Genomic DNA, 8683 nt, shown 5'->3' with positions numbered 1-8683 from the left:
AACATCAAGCTAACTTCAAGCACCTGTGACCACTAATGTGAAACATGTGCGTATCGTGTTTTAAATATTCAGACAGGTATTTGTGACCAGGTATTATTAACTAGTTTATAATATTTTTAAACTTTGTATCAATCCCTGTCTGAATTGATATGTGATATACAAAGACAGTCAGCTAGGTGACGGACTAAGGAGCATACGACCTAAATAAATGTTTGACAAGCAGGTTGTCTTGCTTAGGTAATATCACTAACAGCGATGGTCGACGGTACACTGGTATGGGCAAATGGTATAGTTTGACTGGCATGACAGTAGGTTTATTCTCCAATGAACGGCTAAGAGGAGGAGGGACGGCTGTGAGGATAGGGGATGTCTTAGATAGTGTGTTGTTGTTTTGGGTTTGACTCCATTTCTTAGCTCAGGATACGCTATAATTAGCAGCCCGTACAACTAGTGAAAATAGAACCCGCATTGGCCGAGCCCAAGACTTCACCCCAAGTGGATACATGTGAGATGGCAGCGATCGGTAAAGGCATCTACTTTAGACCACTCGGCCACCGAGGGCCGGACAGTCCGTTTGCAAGAATGTGCTTATGTTATGTACATAAATTGTGATCAAGCGAGATAGCTAACTAATTAGTCATCGAATATTCTCTCCGATGTTTCTGTTTAATTATGTGAAACAATTATCACGAGGTCCATTTCTCCTCGAGCTCTTTCATTCCTTTGATAGTTTGTGTATTCTTATGTGAATCACGCATGCTTTTAAAAAATATTGTAGTTTAATGAAAATATTAAATTAGGAAACAGTAGTTTCGTCCTATCAGAAATATCTTAATCAAACTGAACACTTTTCGGGCCACCAAAAGTAATTCTGTTAGCTAAGTTATATTATAAATTACAACTTTAACACTATCATAAATAATTTAAGTGTATATATCTTGATATGTGTTTACTCTTTAAGTGACTACTTCAATTTTCATAAATTATGTTGTTCTATGATAATTTCTATACTTACTTACGAATGAAAAAAGGTCTTGGATTTATTAGTTGTTGTTGTGGGATTTAATATCTTTTTTCAGCACACAGTAGCCTATACATGGTGGCCAGTATATCTGATAGGGCAAGAACATGTGTGATTTGGATTTGGATTTTTAACGTAACTTTAACAATTTTTCAGTCATATCGCTACGATGTCTGCAGTGTGGCAGTTTATAGTGATGTCTAGCACTGGGGCATCATGCCGCAGACATGTAGCATGATGTCCCACCCAGTCACATTATCCTGACATCGGGCCGACCAGTCCTAACACAAACCTCTTAATGCTGAGCGCCAGGCGAGGCAGCTGTTAGTACCATTTTTGTAAGTCTTTGGTATGACTCGGCCAGGGATCGAACCCACGACCTCCCGCATCCGAGGCGGACGCTCTAACCACTAGGCCACCGGAGCGGTCGGGCAAGAACAATGCGGTCAAATCATAATCTTCAAAGTTTGATGAAATCTTTCTAGAGCCCTTTGACTGTTGGATTGATAGGTAGAAGATTTAAACTGTTGGATGCCAAAATCATCCATTACTTGTCAAAAAAAACCAAAAAAAAACAACAACTTCATGACATAAAATTTGACCTTTGATTAGACTCAACTGATTTGGGAAGGCCGAAACATGCACAAAATATATTAAAGCTTTGAATATGACTATTTCTCAAAGGAATTACCTTTGGAAATCTTGTGGAAAACAGGAGAATGGGTAGCAAATATTGCTTACCTGACTTGGTCTTAGGTAAGAGATCGACACAGTCTACCGTTATTCTGCTAGATGGTTCATCAAATGCAGGAATAGGTTGCATGTGAGCCTTAGGGATAATATGATTGGGTTTGCCTGCCATTATACAAGTGTGATAGGATCTACAGTAAACATAAAAACCGCTTAATTTTCAGCAAGTAGAAGTGATTCAATATCTTGTGATAAGGCTCCTAAGTGACCAGCCATGGTAGTTTCATGGGCTAGTTTAAACATTTTCTGATCATACGAATTAGGAGCAATATGTGATTGCTCAATAATCACCCGGCACACGTGGATACCTCAGGTGGCATCCGTTTGTTCGTAAGGACCCCGTTTTTCACAAAATATGGTATTTGTATGGCTTCAGTTTCGGTAATAGCCCCCTGAAACAAATGGGACCTCAAGATCGTGTTCCTGTTCGACAATGAGTGATTGTCATTTGTAACCCTGTTTAGAATATGAAGGATGAGTAGTAAAAAGAGGCTCACTGTGACAAGTACCTCTTAATTGAACAATACGGGAGCAAAAGGGAACTCATCAAAAGACTGATCAATAAATGTCAAGTGCAAGGAATAATAACCTGATTAACATAATGCTAAAGAACTCTTTTTGCCATAGCTCAGGGAACTGCACAAGCAGGGTATAAATTAGAGGTTTCAATCTCAACACGATTAACCTTTCGATCCAAACAAGGCTTGTATGTTAGAAGTGCATTAGCCACACCCTTTTAGCTAGCTGCCTAGCAATAAATGATTACCATCAATGGGTAACGAATTTACTGTTCCAAAAGTCACGGGTCCTGGGATTAAGACTGATGACGAATTTACATAATAGAGAGGAACAATAACAAAGTAATATTTCACTCCCTGAATAATAACACTCTCACTAAAAGACTTCTCAGACAACAGCTATGTCATTGATAGTAAAAGAATGAGAAGGTCTAGTATCCCTAAATATTTCAATAGGATTAAGATTTATAGAATCAGCAATAAGTGATAAAGAACATAGAATCACCCATAAATGATAAATAATTACTGGATATGAATAGTTCATAATTCTCCATAATAGAATCAGACTGGATTCTGTTTGACCCAACCAATGTATTGTTTTAAATAAAAAAACAGTGACACTGACTCGTCATAAATAAGAGTGTTTGTAATAGCTCCATCTTGATTATGTTGCTTATTTTCGACCTGTAGCACTCGTTTCTACCGATAATGAAGTACAGACTTCACGAGCTTTGTCAATAAGCACACTTTGTAATAATAGAGTCCATTGCTGTCTTGGTCATTTCAAATTTTCATCAATTTTCTCGAAGTGAGGAAAGTATTTATCTACTTCTTTTTCTTTTAAAAAGGGGTTGCTGTTGTTGTTTTGCGGTTTAACACCATTGTTCAGCACATGATAGGCTATGCATGGTGGTCAGTATTAAAAGTGGAGGACGAACCCGTGAAAACCCCGGAAAGAACCACCGGCCCACGAGAAGCTACTGGCAAGCTTTCACACATACCCACACTGGCCGAATCCTAGACTCGAACCCACGCAGACAGAGGTGAGGTGGCAGCGTCCGTAAGGGAGAGTGCTTTAGACCACTCGGCCAATCGAGGCCCCTGAAAAGAGGGTACTAACGTAATAGGTCTCATAACTTCAAAATCTGAACGCATGTATACAGTGGGACATATGTGCTCCTCCTGCCAGTCTAATTCTTTCCATTCCAATTGCATCTCTCCCTCCCTCTCCCCCTCTCTCTCTCCCCTCCCCTCCCCCTCTCTCTCTCCCCTCCCCCTCCCCCTCCCCTCCCTCTCCCCCTCCCTCCCTCCCTCCCTCCCTCCCTCCCCCTGTCTCCCCCTGTCTCCCTCCTCTCTCCCTCCTCTCTCCCCCTCTCTCCCCTCCTCTCTTCCTCCTCTCTCTCCCCTCTCTCCCTCTCTCCCCCTCTCTCCCCCTCTCTCTCGCTCTCTCTCTCTCTCTCTCTCTCTCTCTCTCTCTGTATTTCTCTTTTTTCTTTATGCCTGACCACATCCTTTCTCTGCGACTGTATTTCTCTTAGTTTTCTCTGCCTCTCTATCCTGTTTTCTCTTTTTGAATTTACAGTTCCGCCATTTCATTCTAAAGCTGAGGTTTTGACAATTCCATGTTGTTTGTTTTTAAACTGCAATTTCTTCAATTTCCTATTAAAACCAGAGACTAGCTTACTTTTGAAATGCACCATATATTAAACCAAAATATATTGGTTTTCTTCTTCATTTACAAATGCTCTTATATCAGAAATATCAAAATATCTGGCAAGCTCAAATATGGGTATGATTTGAAACTAAGTTCACTAAATTAAATGACATTGTGCATTCCTGTTGGTTTCAAAAAAAGTGTGAAATTAATATCTTTACCAGGAACAAAAAAAATTATGAAACAAAGTGAATTTACAATTTAAAATCAATTTTAATTTCTCTGAAATATAATATCCTATAGACACGTTCTCAGTTTCTTTTATGACTTTATGGTCTTAAACTAAGAAAAATGGAAAGTAAAACTAACAAGTCCAACTCAAAAGTTATTTTTTCTCTAGATTGAAAGGCAAAAATTTAAAAGAAGCTTACAGTATTGTGAATTAAATCCCAAATAATCATTTGTAAATCCAATGAATAATTTAAATAACGATTCCTTTACATCTGAACACACCTAAGAGTGATTCCACCAAGACTAATATTAAAATAGGAATACATATTTTTTGTTGACAACACACTTAGTTAAAAACCTAAGACACAATAAGATTACTAGATTTGAGTAATAACCTCATTACATTTGTAAACAAGTTCACATATAGAACCTTTTAATGTCATAATCAAAGCTAGATCTTGAACTCAAACCCACGTAAACTTAAAACTTACTAACAAGACAAAAGCCAAGTATGCACTAAAACTCTTAACTCTATCCTCAATCATGAACAAAGGCCAGGCACAGGATACAAAGTATACCTACTAATGCACATAAAGAAAAAGCTAAAATTGTTACATTAATACATGAAGCAAATGTGATGTTATCTAAAGATAAAGTAAAGCAGCAGCTGTGTCCACAAAAAGAAAAATAATGAGTGGATACTGCACGTGTGCGGGGTAGCTATGGGTTGGATGATTGGAATTCTCAAATTATAATACTTTCCAGTAATTCTATGGAATGATAAAATCTCATCACATGGTGAAGATATTTTACATCTGGAAAAGTGTAATCTATGCAATAGCAACATGTCATGTATTAATTATATTAAAGTACTATTTTTAAGATCGTTATGTGTAGTTTCAGGCAGTAAAGTGATTATAGTGTTTTCTAGTTTCCAAAACAGAAGATATTTGGTTTGATGACATATTAAAGTTGCTGATGTTTTCTTAACTGGACATCATAACTAAATTTTAATTCATATTTCTGTGTCTTATATTTACCTAAACACCAAGATGTTTCTGTAATTTTTCAACATTTAAAGCACTTGAGTAGTTATTATGAGAAAACATCATACAAAATCCTAGTAAATGATATATTTTGAAAAATAAATTAAGAAAATAACGCCAATACTGAATTATTTTACAAACAAAACTAGAGCTACTTCCTGATTTGCCATGTCAAATTTCCAGACATTTATACCATGTCATCCCCTGGCCCCTTTCCATGGCATTGCCAGGGGGTTGAAAACTGAAATCAATTATCTTAGGTGTTAACCTTTAAGTGATATATGTGTAATGATTGGCCATGAGATACTGTATTGTCTGTATTTTTTCATCCACTTTTTCAGTTTTGGGATGTACAAAGAACTTAAAGTAAAAATATTTGTTTGAATGGGGTCCAAAAAATTATACTTCACATGTGCATGTTTAATACAAGAACAGCCAATGTAACAAATATGTTTAATTTCCACACAGTGAGTTGTGGCTAAACAGATTGACTGACAGACAAATGGAACTAATCCTTTATGTCTTTAATATTAAAGTGCAATTACTGTATTATCAACCCATTTAATTAATCGGTAATCATAAACACTAAAACAATTTTTTTTTATAAAGATCCTGCCAGAATATGTTTATAGTCTGCCATATTTGGTCACTAGGCCATATCCCAAACATGCTGCTTTATGCATCTTTCATTACTAGTTCCAACCAGATTCTATTGCAATTCAATTAAGTCTTTTATTTATTTGCATGCAGATTTTAGTACCATATTTTTGTCTATCTCATTATCAGCATCACACTAATTGACTCCACCGATCCACTATCAAGGTCAGATTCTGGTTTATTCAGTACAAGCTTCTGTAATAAAAACAAAAATAAAAATGGGATACGGGAGAAGACTGTGAGCTTTTACTGGATGTGAAAATTACAATGATCTTTTACTCAGAGGGATAAAGAAAAGTCATTGAGGTGAATGAGAAACCTATAATGCGTGGCCTTTTTGATAGTTTTGTATTTTGCATAGGGATATATTTTCAAAGTGAATTTCCCAGGTTTTCCTCACTGGGTATAGTAGTTATTTAAAACTGACCTTGTATATCTTAAGCATTGTTAAAAGAACATTTAATTCTCTTTAGTTTGGTGTATGAGTGATGGGTGTAATATGGGTGATAGGGTATACAGCTTGGTCATTTTCACTTCATGGACTTTAGAGGTAAATTGTAAAATAAAAAAGAGCATACACTAATTTTTAGAGTTTTATATATTTCGTGATTTGTTCATTACTCTTTCAGAATCTGATATTTTTTAGTCTGGCAAAATTTGTTTTCCCTATTTTAATAACTACTAAAGATAGTATACTTGAGACTAATTCAGGCTGAGTTTTCATGCACATGGGAGCAACTATTTTTGGTTAATTGTTTGCTTAGATCATCTACAGTTTGCACAAGTATAATATCCAAAAATGTTCGGTCATATCACTGTAACATCACTGGTATGCCAACATTCTTTCCAATGTGCCTGTTGCTAATACAAACAGCTTAACCGTACACCGCTCTCTGCCTCAGAAGTTTATAATATATGCAGACTACACAATAAAGACCACATATATTATTACTGCATAATTTATTTTGTTGCATCGCTGAAATATTAAGGTCTCAAGCATCAAAATATACCTTCACAATACATTTCATGTTTTTCCCCCACATAACAATAGTAATTAGTAGCCAAGCCCCACACAGCCACACAAGCCTAGCCCCCCCCCCCTTGATGATGAAAAGTAAGTTATTTTAAAAATGTATATTACTTTTTCTCAACATAGAAACCATTATGCTAAAAGACCGAAGCTTGTCATGATTATTCCCAAGCTGTCATAAACAAAATTTTACAGTATGAAAAGGAACTGAACAGATGAGGTTCAAAGGTTAGTGGTTAATACGTTTACTTATTTTTCTAACACTTGAAATATAATAAGAAAGCAAATTTGCTTTGTCATCATACATTTTTGAATTTCATTACAAATGAGTGGAAAGAAACATTTTTTTCTATATATTTCATACACTTAATGCACCATTTTTGAATTTAAATTGGCTTCACTCATGTGTTCTAAGACTTTTAATTTTGCCATAGTCGGGAGTCACTGCACACACACACATTGCCACAAGACATCGTCTGAAAGCAATAGCAAAATAAGCATAATTAGCTTGTTTTCATGCTAACATCAATGTTCACGTACTGTTTTGTTGAGAGCATCACACTTGCTGATATTAAAATAAGATGTGATGTGATTTGATTTGGATTTTTAACGTAGCTTTAACAATTTTTCAGTCATATCGCTAAGATGTCTGCAATGTGGCATTTCATAATGATGTTTAGCACTGGGGCATCATGCCGAAGACATGTAGCATGATGTCCCACCCAGCCACATTATCCTGACACCATGCCGACTAGTCCTAACACTAACCTCTTAATGCTGAGCGCCAAGCGAGGCAGCTGTTAGTACCAATCCATGACCTTCCACATCCGTGGCGGACGCTCTATCCACTAGACCACCGGAGCGATTTAAAATAAGAAAACTTCCACATATTTTATTATTTGTTTTAAGGTGGTACTCTACAGTTTCATATTTTGCATAGGGTTAATTGTATAGAAAAGAGCAGATAACATTTTTAGACTTTATACATTTGGTAATTCAGTCATACCATTTCAGAAGCTGGTGCTGCCTAGTGTGGCATAATATGTTTTCCCTATTTTAATATCTACTAAAGAAAGTGTACTATAGACTAATTCAGGCTTATTTTACGAGCACATGGGCGGGCAGTCATTTTGATTAGCTGTGTACTTTGATCATGTATGATTTCCACAAGTGCCACATCCAAAGATATTTCAGCCACAATAAATAAAGTAACATAAAGTAACCACTTCACCATACACTTGTCACTCTCTCAGAAGTTCATAATTTATGTGGTTTGCCCCCAAGAGCTTACCAGTATGCTGTTAACTATATTCCTCAATTACAAATTGCTGGAGTCTAAATGAATTACATGTGAGACAACAATAATGTTTTGCCTCCTTTTGCATCAAGGTTGGATGCCAGAGCAGAGTGAGACGTGTGATCCAATTAAAAAAGTATCAGGCACAAAGTTTATTGCTGTTGTTGTTGGGTTTAACGCCATTTTTCAGCACACGATAGGCTTTGTATGGCGGCCAGTATTAATGGTGGATGAAGAACCCGAGAAAACCCCGTAAAGAACCACCGACCAACGAGAAGTTACTGGCAAGCTTTCTCACATACCCACATTGGCCGAATCCTCGACTCGAACCAACGTAGACATAGGTAAGATAGCAGTGATCCGAAACGGAGAGCGCTTTAGACCACTCAGCCACTCGGGGGGCACAAAGTTTATCCAGGACAACTATTGCCCACATTTTAAAAGGATCACATCTGAATTACATCATAAACCTATATAAC

Source organism: Sinohyriopsis cumingii, chromosome 6 (genome assembly GCF_028554795.1).
Source record: "Sinohyriopsis cumingii isolate HCF-2022 chromosome 6, ASM2855479v2, whole genome shotgun sequence".
Taxonomy (NCBI): Eukaryota; Metazoa; Mollusca; class Bivalvia; order Unionida; family Unionidae; genus Sinohyriopsis; species Sinohyriopsis cumingii.
Note: the sequence above shows the minus strand (reverse complement) of the source record.